General features: G+C 40.6%; 1 long non-coding RNA gene across 1 annotated transcript in view; it reads right to left on the bottom strand.

The window, feature by feature from the left end:
• Positions 1 to 17,506, bottom strand: part of LOC132535401 (uncharacterized) — a 40,651-nt gene extending 23,145 nt beyond the window's left edge. Inside the window, exons 1-2 of the long non-coding RNA XR_009547179.1 lie at positions 17,397 to 17,506; positions 15,813 to 15,853 (exon numbers count right to left, since the gene is read on the bottom strand). This is a non-coding gene — a long non-coding RNA (uncharacterized LOC132535401). The remainder of the gene's footprint in view (positions 1 to 15,812; positions 15,854 to 17,396) is intronic.
• Positions 17,507 to 17,779: the final 273 nt, after the last annotated feature.

Here is a 17,779-nt window from a genome sequence, read left to right as displayed (position 1 = left end):
AATAATAAAATAACAAGGACAACAAAAGGGAAATTAATAAATATTGAAAAAATGTTAAGTGAGTTCTTTCACCACTCCAAACCACAAGCTCCTAACTTGTAAGGAGGGGAAAAGAGAAGTCTCATCTCACAAGGTTAAGAGGTTAAAAGTAAGAGATGAAGATAAGTGAGAACAGTGCTTCAAAAGTACTAATTTTACTACAGTAAAATTGATCCATTTATAATGCTAATTAGTGGCAATAGATAGGTTCCCTTGCAATAACACATCTTATCTTGCATTCTGTGGAAACTTCTTAGTGAATAAACCTAGTATTAATGAGTGAATACTGGTCTCCTTGGAAACAGATATCTACAAAGTAGTCCTCATATGGAAAATGCAATGAAATTCAGTTTTATGCTGTTTCTTTCACAGTGAGGAATTAGAAACTCAATCCGGTCATATCACATGATGTCTTCCTAGGCCCAGCCTGGGCTATATGTTCTTAGAGACAGAATCTGGTCCTTCTACCATCCGCCCTCTATAAGACTGTTTTACGATGCCTATATTGGACATTGTGTTATACAGTGAATAATTTAAAATGATCCCAAAGTATTTCTGGTAGTAAACCACATAATATAAACCCAAAGCAGAGCCTCTCCCTACTTCTCTGTCTTGCCAACTGGAATGAATTCAGCACGAGTTTATTTTTGGGAGACAGCTATAAAATTTTTATTTCACTTTTACCTCTTATTCCTCTGTCTTTGTTATTTTCGCCTAGCAGTTGAGTGTTTGTTATTGTTGTTGTTGTTACAAACACAGGAAAGTCAAATGATTAATTTAAATAAACAATGAAGACAAGTAACTGTCTTGAATGTCAAGGGACGAGGGTGGGGGAGTGTCTGTGTTTCCAAGGTTGTTTTAAATCAGTGCTGTTCTCAAAGCTTCCTTCAGCTTCCACCACTACCCCTACCCTGATATTTGCAGCATGAATTAATCTCAGACACAAGTCAGACAAACAGTGCCTAGATCATACAAGGCATCTGGTGTTCTTAGCTGTCTCTGATACTACACAGCAAAACTAAAAACAAAAACAAACAAACAAAATAGGCTAAGCATTGAATGGGAAATGTACAAAAAGATAGTAAGCATAGTATGGCATAGAATAGTAGTATTGTTTAATTTAAAAGACACTGAGACTCTGTAGGCTTCAACTTGTTCATTTACCAAATAAAGCCGAAGGTTTCTTCATCATGACAAAGACCTCACTGTCACATTACAAGTATTTAACAAATGAAAGAAACAGGCATATAGGGTCAGTGAAAAAGAAAGAGCTCACAGGAGGAACCACCTGCTTTGCCATGACATGGCCCAAGTTTGATTCCAGATCCCTTGGCACTGAGGAAAGTTTCAGTCTGCTGGTGTCTCTTTACCTCTCACTCTCCCCTCTTCCTCTCTCTCCCCTCCCTCCTTCCATCCCCTAAGAAAAAGATGACCTTAGTGAGGAAGCCATGACAGTGGCAAAGACAAAAGAAGAAAGAAAGGAAAGGACAGGACAGGACAGGACAGGAGGAAGGAAGGAAGGAAGGAAGGAAGGAAGGAAGGAAGGAAGGAAGGAAATAAAGAAGGAAAGGGGAGGGAGGGAGGAAGGAAGGAAAGGAAAGAGAGTGGGAGGGAGGGAGGCACAGAGCAGAGATGAGAGAGAAAGTGAGTCACATGTTATCATTCACAAGAAACTGGGTTCAGTCCTCTGTGTTTCCCATGCAGGTAGGGAAGCTTCACAGTAAATAAAGCAGGGCTGCAGTTATCACTTTGTCCCTTTTGAATTCTCTCTTCCCTTTCAATTTCTCTTTGTCTCTATTCTATATAAATAAATGTTTTTTTATTTTTTATTATCATTTTTTATTTATTGGGTAGAGACAGGCAGAAATCGAGAGGGAAATGGGGTGACAGAAAGAGACAGAGAGGCAACCGCAGCCCTGCTTCACCACTTGCAAAGTTTTCCTGAAAACCAGGAAGGTAGGAACCAGGGGGCTCAAACTTGGGTCTCTGTGCATTGTTACATGTGCGCTCAACCAGGTGTGCCACCACCACCTGGCCCCAAGTACAATACTTTGAAAACTAGATAAAATGTGCTTAGGAAGGAAGGAAGGAGGGAAGGGGGACAAATACAGAGTGAAAGAGCAAGGAAATATGTGATGATAGGAGCTACATTTTAGTTATTCAGTCATGTATACATCTCGACAGCCCTGACATTTCATAGGAAGTTTAAACTGATGACATTTCAAATAGGATAAACATAGGATTCGCCTCGAAAAACCACAGATATTTTTCCTTTCCCATGTACCAATGGGGCTTGGCTGATCCAGGCTGGTGTGAATAAGTCTTAATGCTGATTCCTCTCCGGCTCTCCTAAATCTGTCTGAGAGGTGTAGCCAGACAGCGAGTCATCATCTAACAGTTGCCAAAGGATGAAGACTTCCTGAGCCAGACATTCCCCCTGCTTGGTCATCCCACTCATTATTTTTCAAGGATCATCATTACTTACAGATATTGTGCCTTGAAACACTGATTCAGGCATCTGGGAGGTACATGATTGCTTGGCAGAAGAAATGAATTTTAAAGCATCAGCTAGAACAAGTGCTCAATGATAGATCAATGTGGAAAAAGACACGAGGGGCAAGACATCATAACCCCAGGGAAAGCAGGTCTTGGATTTTTAGCCATTGGATTGTGAGCAAAAAATAAATAGATAAATAAAACCAATGAGTCTTCACAGTGAGAAGCCAAACTAGTTTGCGCATGGCCAGAATTACACTTGGGACAGCATGGATCTTCTTACACATAATTCCTCCTCTCATCTTTACTTAAAGACAAACATAGGTTCAGTTTCCCTAGGGCTTGGAACACCAGGCTTCCATAAATTTCCTGGCATTACTTTATGATACTTATGAGGCCTGTCTGGTGTGGAAAGCCAAGAGCTCTCTATGAAAAAGATGTAAGAACCGTTACAAAAGGCCAGGAAAGTAGCTCACTTAGGTAACGTGCTTCTTTGCTATGTGCAAGACCCAGGTTCAAGTCTGGCTCCCACAGCCTTAAAGAGATCTTTCTTTCTCTTCCTCTCCCTCCCTCCCTTCCCATCTAAACAAAACAATAGCAATGACAACAATAAAACAAACTTACAAATCATCATGGTGTCCTACGAGATAGCTCAGTTCTTTCTCTAAAATTAAATTAAATTAAATTAATCTTTAAAACAGTAGCCAGTAATAACATTCCAGCATTATATTTTCACTAATTAGACTTCCCTCGCAACATTTGTCTACGCTTAGCTAGAGCCCCACCTTTTACTCCTTTAATTCGCTCTTATATTTTAGTCATTTAAAAATTATTGATTGATTTCACGAAATAATCCAGAGCTCTGGCTTGCAAGTCCTGTTTCTTATGAACTGAGAAATCCCCTTGGTGCCTTTACTTTACAATATTGTTTCAGTAGAGCTATTATTCTGTATTTATAAAAATGTGGTCAGCTGTCATCGGGGAGGTGGTGCTGTGGCAAAGGCACTGGACTCAAGCATGAGGTCCTGAGTTCAATCCCCAGCAGCACATGTACCAGAGTGATGGATGGTTCTTTCTCTCTTCATATCTTTCTCATTAATAAATGAATAAATTCTTTTTTTTAAATGTGGTCAGCGAGGAATTTACTATGGACAGTAGATAATCATTGTCCTGTTTTATTTACCTGTAGAACTAGAGGCTGGAAGATACCATTAAGCCCAAAGGACTTGGCTTATCCACACCACACTTCACATCAAAAAAATAATGTCAGATGCACCTCTATGTTCATAGCAGCATTATTCACAACAGCCAGAGTGGAAGCAGCCTAAATGCCCATCATCAGATGACCTGGCTAAAGAAGTTAGCGGATATATGTTTCATAGAATACTACTCCGGAATCAAAAATGATGATATTGTGTCGTTTGGGACAAAATAGATGGAACTGGAGGTGATTATGCTTAGCAAAATAAGTAAAGAGATGAAAGACAGCTAGCAGATGGTTTCACTCATATGTATAACCTAGAGACCTGATTCAAATGAACTGGGAGAAAGAGAGAGAGAGAGAGAGAGAGAGAGAGAGAGAGAGAGAGAGAGAAAGGGAAGAAAGGGAGGAAGAAAGAAAGAATGGAAGAGAGAAAGAAAGAGAAATGAAGGAAGGAAGGAAGGAAGGAAGGAAGGAAGGAAAGAAAGAAGAAAGAGAAGAAAAAGAAGTAGAAGCAGAAACAGAATTAGGAGAAGGAGAAGAAGAAAGGAAACTATTTCTAGGACTTGTGAGAACTATGTTGGTTATCTTTAGGTGGTGGGAGAGTGGGGATACAGACCTTGGGTGGTGGATGTGTTGTGGAACTATACCTTGTAATCTTACAGTCTTGTAACGTACTATTAATAATAAATAAAATAATAAAAATGGAATTGTCCATTCATATTAAAGAAAATAAAATGATAGTTTCATTGCAGGTTTACCAGAAACATATGGACATGAGAGAAAATATTGGGTGTAGGTAGATAGGATAATGGTTATGCAAAGAGACTCTCATGCCTGGGGGTTAAAGTCCCATGTTCAATCCCCCACACCCCCATAAGCCAGCTGAGCAGTGCTCTGGCAGAAAAAAAAAATTAATTGGCAATCCTGAGAGGTGAAAGCGAAGTTTCCTAAAGTGAGTTACAGTAAGACGTTCCCCATAATTCAGTATTTACTAGAAGACTTTCAGAAAATTAGCTATATATATATTCTCTGTATATGTCCACTGTATGTGCTGAGTTGCTAATATTACATAGAGTTACAAACTGCCATCATAACCAAACAGAAACACCGGCCAGTTATCATCCAAAGAATGAGGAGGATAAAGACATAGTTAGGTTTTTACTGACCTAATTTCACAGTGTGACATTAGTCATTATGACTTTTTGGTCAGGGACACTTGAGCCTCAATTTGAAATATCATTATCCAATTCCTGTTTAGTGTCATCATGGATGAGACTTGGTTTGGGAAAACTACTATATCGCCACTATTTTAAAACCCTAGGAATTTCAGACTCATCGAATGAAAGAGGTATGTATGGTAGTAAAACCATTTTCACGATGGTAAAGATAATCCCAACAACGTTCTTGCCATGCTCAGGGCTGCTGGCATGTCCAGACATGGGCACTTCAGTCTCTCTCCCAATCACTTTCTTCCTGAGAAGTAGGAGATCTCGACCATATCATACAAAAATAAGTAAGTTAAAATCTATAGAGACACCATGGACATTTCTGTTGAGATCATATTGAAGGCCTACTAATGAAGCCAAGTCCCCCAAAGAAATATCTAGGCAGGATAAATGAATTTAATGGAGTTATTCAATTCAGGAGACCAAATATTAAAAATCTAAACAGGAAATAAAGTCATCTCCCTCTCCCTCTCCCTCACCCTTTCCCCCTCTCTCCCTCCTTCTCTCTAGCCTCTCACTCTCCATCTCCCTCTTGATTTGAAATAAAAAAGTAAATTTTAAAAAACTGAAAAAAAGTATATATATGTAGAATTGGTGGAATTGTTTATGCATGGGACTCTGGAACCAGAAAAGAAAAACAAAACAAAACAATACAATACAAAAACCAAAACCAAACAAAAAAAAAAACCCTATGACTTCTTGGATAAGCAGAGGATAATTGAATAGTGCTGGGAAATTGTGCCAATGCAGTCACATCTGCCATGTTGTCCCCTCAGGCTACTGCTAGTTCCCGCGAGAGTTGGGACATTCTCGGAGTGCCTGTTCAGCCATGTTGTGCCCTCAGGACATTGTCTATATCCCCGCGATATCTGGAGTGCTCTGGTTACTCTTCCCCCCTCCCATTCTCATGAGAGTTATCATCCTATCCTGGAGTGCTATGCTTACTCCTCCCCCTTCCCATTCTCGCGAAAGCTGCTCCTATAAAAACCCCTCGTTTTCCGCACCTCGCTCTCTCTTGCCAGTGCTCCACTCTGGTGTTCATACGCAGGAAAGGTTACTGCATGAGGCGGCCATTTTCTCTACCTCCACGTGGCCCAACCTGCTTCTCTAACACCCAACTCTGAGGTGCCAGCGCGAATAAAGATTTGTGTTTCCTTTTCGCTCCGGACCCCCTCTCTCTCTCTTCTCTGCGGCCCGCGCACTACAACATCTGGCTCTACAACAGAATAGGACTTAAATAAGGGGGCTGGGCGGTGGCCCACCTGGTTAAGCACACACTACAATGTGCAAAGACCTGGGTTTGAGCCCCCAGCCCCCACCTGCAGGGGGAAAGCTTTGCAAGTGAGGAAGCAGTATTACAGGTGTCTCTCTGTCTCTCTCCCATTCTATCTCCCCCTTCCCTCTTGATTCATGGTTGTCTCTATGCAATAAAGATAATATATTTTTTAATATTTATTTATTCACTTTTGTTGCCATTGTTGTTTTATTGTTGTAGTTATTATTGTTGTCGTTGTTGTTGGATAGGACAGAGAGAAATGGAGAGAGGAGGGGAAGACAGAGAGGGGGAGAGAAAGATAGACACCTGCAGACCTGCCTGCTTCACTGCTTGTGAAGCGACTCCACTGCAGGTGGGGAGCTGGGGGCTTGAACCGGGATCCTTAGGCCGGTCCTTGCGCTTTGCACCACCAGTACTTAACCCGCTGCGCTACCACCCTACTCCCGATAATACACAAAATTTTTTAAAGGACTTAAATAAAGATCTTAAAATTTAGACGTTTATTGTTATCCTCAAATAATAATTTTGTCCATACTCTACCTTCTTATAAATTGAACTGTACCCCCAGCAGAACCCGTATGTTAAATCCCTAGGTGTCAGTTTCAATGTATTTGCAGAAGTATATTTAAGGAAGTAATTAAACGGGTTTCTTAAGTGTGGGGCTCTGATCCACTGAAACTGCTGTCCTAATGAGAAAAGGAAAAGACACCCGAACGTGCTCACACAGAGAAAAATGGTTAAGAGAATACAACAAGAAGATAAAAGGGGAGGAACCAAGAAGAGACACCTCACCGGAAACCAACCACACTGCTTCTTTCAGCCTCCAGAAGTATGAGAAAATAAACCTCTATTGCTTAAGTCCCGTAGTCTGCGATATTCTGCTACAACAGATCAGACGAGATAAATGGATAGATTTAAAAAAAAAAAAAGATACCTGTCATTTTTCAAATGCTCACCCATATATGGAATCACTTTGTCTGAAGCCAGTAGCAGCAATTTATTGAACTTGCTCTTGATGGACGTATTTCTAAATATTTTGATTTTGTTAAAAGGATGATATTGTTATCTCTGTTTTACAGTTTAGAGAAGGAGTCAGGAGCCAGGGAGCTAACTCACCTGGGTGAGCGCTTCCTTCTCCTTATACTCTAGCTTTGGATCCAGCCCCTAGTGAATTGTGGGATGCCTTGGCTCTGTGCTATCCTTCTCTCTCTTTCTGTCTCCCTGTCTCTGAAAGAGTCAGCCTGAAGTGTTGAATCCCCAGTGAAGACAAAAATATTATTAATAAGAATAATAAATAAAGGGGAGTTGGGCGGTAGTACAGCGGGTTAAGCGCATGTGGCGCAAAGCCCAAGGACCGGTATAAGGATCCCTGTTGGAGCCCCCAGTTCCCCACCTGCAGGGGAGTCACTTCACAGATGGTGAAGCAGGTTTGCAGGTGTCTGTCTATCTCTCCCCTCTCTGTCTTCCCCTCCTCTCTCCATTTCTCTCTGTCCTAGCCAACAACGACGACATCAATCATAACTACAACAATAATAACTACAACAATAATAACTACAACAATAAAACAACAAGGGCAACAAAAGGGAAAATAAATAAATTTCTTTAAAAACAAAAAAAGAAAAAATAATAATAAAGGAAAGAGAGAAGAGAAATCAAATATTTGATCAAAGTAATCAAAAGCCAAATAACATGAAAAGTCTTTTTTTTTTTTTTGGTTTCATTTTTTGTCTTCTTTATTGAGGAGATTAATGGTTTGTAGTCAATAGTACATATAGTGTAAAATATCTCAGTTTTCTGCAAAACACTTTAATGCCCTGCATCGGTCCTTCTCCAACATCATGTCCCATCAGAGTGTACAAGAGTGCTTTGGTACAAGACAACCAAACCAGTCCAAGTTCTGTTTTGTGTTTTCCCTTCTGTTCTTATTTTTCAACTTCTGTCTATGTGTGAGGTCATCCCATATTCATCCTTCTCCTTCTGGCTTATCTCACTTAACACAATTCCTTCAAACTTCATCCGAGATGAGGCAAAGAAGGTAAATTCAGTATTTTTTAATAGCTGAATAGTATTCCATTGTATATGGATACCCAACTTACTCAGCCACTCAACTGTTTTTGAACAGCTGGGTTGCTTCCAGGTTTTAGAATTGTGCTGCTATGAACTTAGCTATACATAGATCTTTTAAAATGGGTCTGTTTGCTCCTTAGGCTCTATCCCCAGGAGAGGAATTGTAGGGTCATAGGGTAGATCCATTTCTAGTCTTCTGAGAGTTCTCCAAACTGTTCTCCGCAAAAGCTGAACCAAATTACATTTAGCAGTGTAGAAGAGTTCCTTTACCGCCACAACCTCCCCCAGCATTTATTATTGCTATCATTTCTGTTGTATAACATCCTCACAGGAATAAAATGGTATCTCACTGTAGTCTTTATTTGTATTCCTCTGACAACCAATGACTTGGAGCATTTTTTTTCATGTCTATTGGCCTTTTGTATCTCTTCTTTGGTGACTATTCTGTTCATACCCTCTCTCCATTTTTGGATGGGGTCATTTTGTTGCTATTGTTTGTTGAGTTTGTTGAGCTCTATGAATATTTGGTTATTAACCTTTTGTCTGATATACGGCATGTAAAAGATCTTCCCCTCTGTAAGAATTCTTTGTTTGGGTGGTGGTTTCTTTTGTTGTGCAGAAGCTTTTTAATTTGATAGAGTCCTATTGATTTATTTACTGGTAGTGTACTTATCCATCTAAATTTTAGAAGCACTTTTAATGATACGAAACCAAAAAGTCATAACTAGCAAAGTAAAGGAGCCAGGTAGTAGTCCACCGGGCACATAACAAAATGCATCAGGACCTGGGTACAAGTCTCAGCTCCACATCTGCAAAGGGGAGACTTCATAAGCAGTGAAGCAGTGCTACAGCAATTGCCTTCTTCCTTCCTTCAACATTTGTTTCCATCAAATAAATCAACACTTGTTAAAAAATGACTAGCAAAGTAGACTCAAAAAGTAACATGCTGATAAATTCAGTTCTAATCTGGGGGGAAGCGCAAGTGTATCACTGTGCGTGTTTAAATGCATCCATTTATCATCGTAAACATTTGAAATCTACCATTGTTTATCTGTTTGTCTTCGGGGTTATTGTTGGGGCTCGGTCCTGGCACTGTGAATCCACTGCTCCTAGCAGCCATTTCTCCATTTTTTCCTTTTTTTTTTTTTTTTTTGGATAAGACAGAGAGAAATTGAGAAAGGAGGGGGGAAGAGGGGAAGACACCTGCAGACTTGCTTCACTGCTTATGAAGTGTCCCTCTCGCAGGTAGGGAGTCGAGGGCTCCAACTGGGATATTTGTATAGGTGCTTAACCAGGTGTGCCACCACCTGGCCCCTAACATAGTTTAATAATATTTTTCCATTCATTTAATTTATTATATTTTGGGAGTCTCAAGAAAAGGTCTGCAAGGACTTTCCCAGAGAGATCACTATAAAGAGGTCATGAGTTGGATCCATTAATCACTTTTATCTAAACCTGGAGAAATTTTCGTGTATCTGAAAACAGTTACAAAAATACATAGAAAAAAAACATTGTTTTTTTTAAAATAAATCTTTAGTAAAGAAGACCATCACTTTTTATTTATTTGCTGATTTTGACATATCTTTGCTCTAGAGCTGGGTGCTAAATTTTTCAGTTGAATTCCATATTAGGTTTCAAGACTTCACATCTTTCCAGGAGGCAGGAAAGCTTCTATAAATTTACTTTTTTTTATCTTGTTCAGCAAGTAAAAGTCTAACCAATGTTGTATCCCTCTGACAGAAGTTTCTTGGAAGATTCTATAGCTTTGGTTAATATTTAAACACTAAGAGCTCCCCAAGCAAATTTACTAGCTGAAATTAGGAGAGCTGTAAGAAATAAAGATACATGACATTGCTTTATTTTCTATGTAAGTTTAGACAGACAGTCACAAGAAATAAGAACAGGCAGCAGGAATTTTGTTTTCAGCCTCTTCCCTACATTGACCATTAGAAATGTACAGTATGAGAAATAGCAGTAGGATTGTTCTTTGTAGGACTCTAGAGTTAGGCTGTCTGGATTTGCATGCTGGCCTCACTTCTTGATATTTGTGTTGTTGTGCAAGTTACTTTTTTCTCTTCCTTGGCTTTCTTGTCTTTAAAATGGGGTATCACCTGAATACATCAGATCAGGCTTCTGGACATGTTACGTGTTACAATAAATATGATGCAAAGCACACTTCCCTAACACACAAAATGTATTCTATATGTTCTAAGAATTAACATTCATGAATACGATATTTAGAACATAGTCATATTTCTGTGACAGCCATTCATTCATTGAACAAGGATTTATTTGGGAAATACTGTTTACAGTCCATCCCATGGGCAAGAACTGGACTTGAAGAGCTAAATAATTAATGGGACGTGTTGTCTAGGATCTAGCATTATAGCAAAACAAACAGACCCATAAATCATTGATAGGTGCTTTCTACCTCACCATCTATTAGAACATGGAACTGGGAAATTGAATTAAGTTCTGGGAAAGACTTTCTGGAAGGGGTGTGGCTGGAGCTGAGCTTTGCAACTTGGATGATTCAGAGTTAGTTGGAAGAGGAGATGGAGGCAGACTTTCCTAGCAGAGGGGGCAGTGTGGCAGAGACACAGCGACCTGAAACAATTGGAAAGCACAGTGGTGAGTCTCTTGTGAAGAATACACAAGGGACCAGCTTGCAGGAAACCAAGCTGAGAATTACAGAATTATCCATAGCTTTTCCTAGATCCTAGCTTTCTTCTTAATGAATTAATTAATTGGACTAGAAACAGAGATAAATGGAGAAGAAAGATGAGATGGGGAGAGAGATACCTGTAGCATAGCTTCTCTGTGTATACAGATTTCTCTTTTCAGGTGAGGACTGAGGACTTGAACCCAGGTCCTTGGGCATTATAGCACATTTACTCTACTGGGTGCACCACTGGCAAAGCCCTAACTCCTAGTTTTCTATAGTGGAATGGTGGGCCTTTTATTTTGCCATCAGTAGTTCAATTTTGACTCTCAGAAATAAAAGGCCCACCTCCCACCTCTAACTAGTTGTCCAAACCCAGTCAACAGTCCAATAATTATGCAGGTCAAAATCATCTTGGTCCAAGACCTACGGATAACTGGACATGGCCCACAGTGTACAAGTCCTGGAATGGACTCTCCTCACCTGCAGTAGAAAATATTGTAACGTGCCTCTTAAAGATGGCTGAAAATGTTAATCTAGAGAACAATCTCCGATATTTAAAAGTAAAGCTCAATATAAATAGTCCCATGAAGTGCAATAAAATTTCACATCTGGTTAGAGAATTCCCATTGTCTAAATTGTGGAGATGAGAAACCGCAAACTACATATGAAAGCAGCCTCAATTAATGATGGTTATTTATGACCCAGACTGTTCTTTTGGTGCATACAAAATTGCTGGGTCTGTGGCACACAAAAAGCTTGAGCAAGTGCAGAAAGATTCAAGAGGGGGGTGATATTTAATCTGGTCGGTTCTGCTGTGTAGATTAGCAATAGGTGTATTGAAGTCAGCCTAAGTCAACAACACTAAAATGAAGGGTTCACCCTACCCTGACTAGAAGTCAACTTGGTTGCCGTATGCCTACAGAGGTGTAGCATGGGACTTGGCAGCTCTTAACCCTGAATTCCTGGCAATGCTCATTAATCTGAGGACAAATAGTGCAAAAATCTTGCAGTAAGACTAGTAAGGTATCCGAGCAGAAACTATGAGATTAGTTCTGTGGTTAATGATTGCTTACTAGAAACCATTGGAGAAAAAAAAGAAAAAAAGACTGTATTTCTATAGATGAGGACGATCAAAGAGCAATTCAAGAGAACTGGGCTACTTAAGGGTAAGACATATCATTTAATAAGTCTGAAAACTTCCAGTCAAACCCAAATGTGGATGTCTTTGCAGTTGTCTTGAAAGTAATTCAGCAAATATTCTCTGCTCTCCACATTTTGTGTATGAGGTAGGGTCTACGTTCAAGTGCAAGGTTCTTCAGAGCTCTTAGATCTGTCTGCCCAACTGGAATACTTCAGTAAGTAGTTCACAGTCCACCAGACTTTTGTAGTGAGGTGATGTGGAGTACAATTTCCAATCAACTGTCATGCAGCACTGAGACTAATCCATCTTCTCTCATTTGTAGTATTTGAGATATGGGAACTGTTGGTTTTCACAGTCCATTTTCACCTACTATAGTGGACAAGGATCATAAAAGTGCTGGCGCCTTATAATAGAGCTTTTGGAAGAGAGTATCAACATCAAGCCAAGATGCAAAGGGTGCAAGTCAAAGTTGATGGGGGAACTGGGGATTAAAATGGTTCTGGGTTCCATCTGCAGCACCACCAATAGAACTGGTAAAATAAATAAACAAAGAAAGAAAGAAAGAAAGAAAGAAAGAAAGAAGAAGAAGAAGAAGAAGAAGAAGAAGAAGAAGAAGAAGAAGAAGAAGAAGCATTAGTTGATTAATAAGGCCTTCAGGATGAGGTTCTGGCCTTTAATGATGAGAAATTTAGAGGTAAGCAAAGCTGTTTGAAACTCTAGGCATAAACCAAATAGAGACTAAATGAACTCTTGAGTTTTTTGGAAGATCTCAAAGAAGTTCCATAAAGAATTCAAAGTTGCTTATGAAGACATATTTGAAGTTAAGGAATGATGAGTCTATAAGGTAGCAAACCTGGGAGGGTGCCTGGGTGCCATGCCCATGGGCCAAGGGCCAAGCTGGATGCCTAGGCCTCCATGGCACCTGGGCAAGTTTAAGAGGTGTTATCTATCCTCCTTCTCCTTCTCCTCCTCCTCCTCCTCTTTCTTCTTCTCCTTGTTCTCCTCCTCCTCCTTCTTCTTTTCTCTCTCTCTCTCTCTTTCTCTCCCTCTCTCTCTCTCTCAAAAAGCCTGGAAATGGAAGCCTCCAATTAAGCATACATAACAGTAAGCATAAGGATCTGTGCAAGGATCTAGGTTCGAGACCCTGGCTCCGCCACACCCCCTTGCAGGCAGAATGCTTCACAAGCAGTGAAACAGGCTGCATGAGTCCACCTTTGTCTCTCCTCCTCTATCCTCCCCTTACCTCTCAATTTCTCTCAGTTCTATCCAATAAAAAAAATGGGGGGGAAAGGCCTCTAGGAGTAGTGGATTGTGAGTGCAGGCACAAAGCCCCAGCAATAACCCTGGATATGAGAGAGAGAGAGAGAAAGTGAAATGATATGGACATTTACTCAACAAGTTCCTCTCAATATAGAAAGGCTCACTTGGATCAACAATGGTAGGAGGCTGGACAACATACTCTATGCTACACCTGAGGAAGATGGGTCCATATTGAGGCAGCTTGGAATGTTCCTACTCATGACCACAGAATATGAGCTCAGATCTACAGGGATGCAGAGGTCACACAGGCTCCTAAGCTAATTATGGGCCCCAGATCACATCAAATCGATGGGGTTTACAGTCAACAATATTTATACCCTTTTCCCATATTAGGGAGTTACTCTCTTCCCTGATCCAGCTTTCTGTTCCTTTTCCCAGCCATGACATCATCTCCCCAGACAATAACTTGGATCCACCTGCATATCAGATTTCAGGCTCAGGGAAAAAAAAAAAAAAAAAAAAAAACAGGCACAAGGATCCTGTTTGAGCCCCCGGCTCCCCACCTGCAGGGGAGTCACTTCACAAGCAGTGAAGCAGGTCTGCAGGTGTCTGTCTTTCTCTCCCCCCTCTGTCTTCCCCTCCTTTCTCCATTTCTCTCTGTCCTAGCCAACAACGACGACATCAACAACAATAACTACAACAGTAAAACAACAAGGGCAACAGAAGGGAATAATAAGTACATAAAATAAAAATGAAGTTAAATTAAATTTAAAAAAAGAAACACAACATTGTCTAAACACGTGATTTTATAGATAAAAGTTAATAAGAACTAGATATTTTTTTGGGGAAAAAAACTTAAATGTATCCTCTTTCCTGTCTTTTCATGAGAAATACATCTTAGTTATGATGTTCCTAAGTCATTTATTATGGACAAATCCATTCACATTAACTAGATCTTTCAAGCTGGCATACCGTTGCAATGAGATAGTCTTAATATACATTGCTTGTTGTCATCAATAATATTACAACTTCCTTTCATTTTCTCTTTTTACTCACTAAATAGCATATATGTCAGAGACTTGACACACTATTGCCAAAATCACGCTAGTCACCCAGGATGATGAAAACATAGACATGCATTTACTTGTGGGGCTCCCTTTGCCTAGCTTACTGTTACAGAGACCATTTAATGTTCAGAATCTCTCAACTTTTAAAACCAAGAAAGCAACTGCCTTAGCTGTGCTTCCCATTTTGACCCTAGATTCTGGGAAATGCACAAGTTTGCAAAGCAGACAGGATAGATTGTCAGACTTAAAACTGAAGTTACCACGGGGTAGTTCCCACAGAAGTCTCCTTGGACTTCTAAAAACATGGCTATTAAATGTTTAGTCTCATATCTATTTAGAGACCAAGAAGTAGTTGTCACACATATGGAAAAAGAATATATGGTGAACATGGTAGTAAAGGAAGCCCAGAAAGGAAAATATTAATTGAGAACATTAAAGGAAAAAAAAAGGGGAATGGGAAAAATATTAAACTAACAGGCATGCAAATTCATTAGCAGAAATCAAATGCTATTTGTTTTTTCGTTTTTTTTTTTTTTTTTTGCCATAAAAGATACATTCAAAATACAGACTCACATGTGTGCACATAGCCCCTGTTTACTCCTTTCCTCTCATGCTCACCCAAATCTTGCACTTTATACCAACACTTTGACTTGCTTTACTGGTAGGGCATCCAGATTGAGACGGACTGAGCATAAAGGTGTCTCTCTTCCGGTCCCATACCATTTAACCACTATGAACCCCTTGGTAACATTTACAAAAATGTTAACCTCTTATTTAGTCAGATCTTGTAAGCCAAGTGACATAGATGGGGAAAAGTATATAGAATTCAGTGACCACGTGAACTGCATTGTACTATGATTTAATTCACTTCATTAGTATTTTTTTTTTTTTTGAGGAGTCTAGAGTTTCACATGTGTACACAATTCCACCTCTCCTGGGTCTAAGTTTTCATTTAGATCAGAATCTCTCTCAAATTTTAAAACCAAGAGGGTAACACTACATCCAGAACATCTGGGGTTTGGAATCACAGAGATGAAGGACCACCACAGCGCCTGCACTCAGCCTGCTGCCGTCATGATACTCCCTTGGGTTCTTGGTCACACACCTGGCCAAGGTATGCACCCTACTGGGTGAACTATCTCTTGGATTTTAGCCAGACCCCCTGGATGTCCAACTGGGTCCTGTCTCTTGTCTGCTTATTTATTTTATTTCTTGGGGCCTGAGTTTCCTCGTCTATGAAGTGAGATTAGAAGGTTACTGTCTCACAAGGCTATTAGGTATGACATAAAGAGATCCATTTTAAAGATTTGTAATACTAACGTGAATAAGTTAATTAAATGATTAAATGTACAGGGCTGGGTGGTAACTGACCTGGTAGAGTGAGGTCCAGGGTTCAAGCTCCCATTCACCATCTACAGGAGGGAAACATCAAGAGTGATGAAGTGGTCATGCGCCTATTACCAAGCCCAGGTTCGAGTCCCCAGTCCCCACTTGCAGGGGGAAAGCTTCACGAACGGTGAAGCAGGGCTGCAGACATCGCCGTCTCCTCCCTCCCTCTCCCTCTCCTCTCTCCCTCTCTCAATCTCCCTCCCTTCTCAATTTCTCTCTATCTCTAGCTAGTAAATATTTTTTAATTGAGTGGTGCTGTAGATGTCTCTCTGTCTCCCACACTCTCTCTAACTCCAAGATATCAAAAGAAAATGGAAAAAAACAATTAATGATGGGAATAATGGAGTCATGCAGGAGCCAAAGCCCAGTGGTAACTCTATCGGTAAAGAAGGAAGAAAGATGGAAGAGGAAGAGGAGGAGGAAGAGGAGACAAAGGTTAACAGTTAAAATTAATGACATTTGAGGAGGACCAGTGTACCACACCCAGGTAAGCTCACACATTAACGTGCTTGAGAAACCAAGATTGAGTCCCCTGTCCCCTACCTGCAGGGAGGAAGCTTCACAAGCAGTGAATCCTGTCTGTGGGTGTCTCTCTCTCTCCCTCTCCATGTCTGTCTCACCCTCCACTATCAATTTCTGTCTTTCCCACAAGATTAAAAACAAATAAAGGCAATAAAGAGAAAATGGCTGTCGAGGACAGTGGATTTGTTGTGCAGGCACCAAGCCCCAGCAATAACCCTGGTGGCAATAAAGATAAGTAAATAAAATAATATAAGGAGTCGGGCGGTAGCGCAGCAGGTTAAGCGCAGGTGGCGCAAAGCACAAGGACCAGCGGAAGGATCCCGGTTCGAGCCCCCGGCTCCCCACCTGCAGGGGAGTCGCTTCACAGGCGGTGAAGCAGGTCTGCAGGTGTCTGTCTTTCTCTCCCCCTCTCGGACTTCCCTCCTCTCTCCATTTCTCTCTGTCCTATCCAATAACAACATCAGTAACCACAACAATATTAAACAACAAGGGCAACAAAAAAAAAGGGAAAATAAATAAACATTTTAAAAAAGAAAATTTTTTTTAAAAAAATGTAAAATAAGTAAGTAAATAAAATCAATCATTTAAAACTCAATCCAAATATAGGTAAAGTACTCCAATAATCTTGTAGTAATGGATTTCTGTTGCAAAATGTCATTAGCTGTCATTTTGCCCCACCACGCTTTTGAACCCTAAGAGTAGTACTCAGAGTGACACTAAGCAAAAATAACCCAAATAAATGGCACGGATTTCACAGCTGTAAGTCCATTCTCAGTGGTTAAAGTGGTCAGAGCACCAAGATATTTATTCTCATTATTGTCACCTGTGTGCCCCATGAAGTCACAGCCCTGCCTGTCTCCCTCTGAATGCTTACTTATTATCAATCAGACATAATTCTCACAATTCTCCTTCTGTTTCTTCCAGTTCATCGCAAGTTCACTCTGTTCATTTTGCTCCTCGTACATGCCTCGATATTGTATACCGAGCGTACTACAGGGGTCCAGGGGATGCTGGAAGAATGTAGAAATGTTTCCATTCACTTACAGCTGAAGCATGAGGACGGTGATGGACACCGTTTGTTAGTTTGTTTGTTAGTTTTTTGATGGAAACATTCTAAGGCTGGATTGTGGTGATGCTTGTACATTCGCTAGTTGTATTAAAAATCATGAAACTGAACTCAGACAATGTGGTGACGCCATAGGCCGCCGCCCGGCGCTGACGTCACTTTGGCGACAGGAGGCTGACGGCGTGGGCAGTGATCTGCGCAGGCGCACGGCGGGCTGGAGGCCAATCCAGACTGCCGGTGTGCAAAGCATTGTGGGTAGGCTGAATAGGCTTAAAAGGACAGCGGCTGGAAGTCTCGGGCTCTGGCTGCGGCTTCTTCTCCTGGTCGGTGCCTCTCCTGGGAGGTGCCCCAGACATATGTA

The sequence above is a fragment of the Erinaceus europaeus genome, chromosome 22, assembly GCF_950295315.1.
Source record: "Erinaceus europaeus chromosome 22, mEriEur2.1, whole genome shotgun sequence".
Taxonomy (NCBI): domain Eukaryota; kingdom Metazoa; phylum Chordata; class Mammalia; order Eulipotyphla; family Erinaceidae; genus Erinaceus; species Erinaceus europaeus.
The sequence above is the reverse complement of the archived record's forward strand: the minus strand, read 5'-3'. Positions and strand labels throughout refer to the sequence as shown.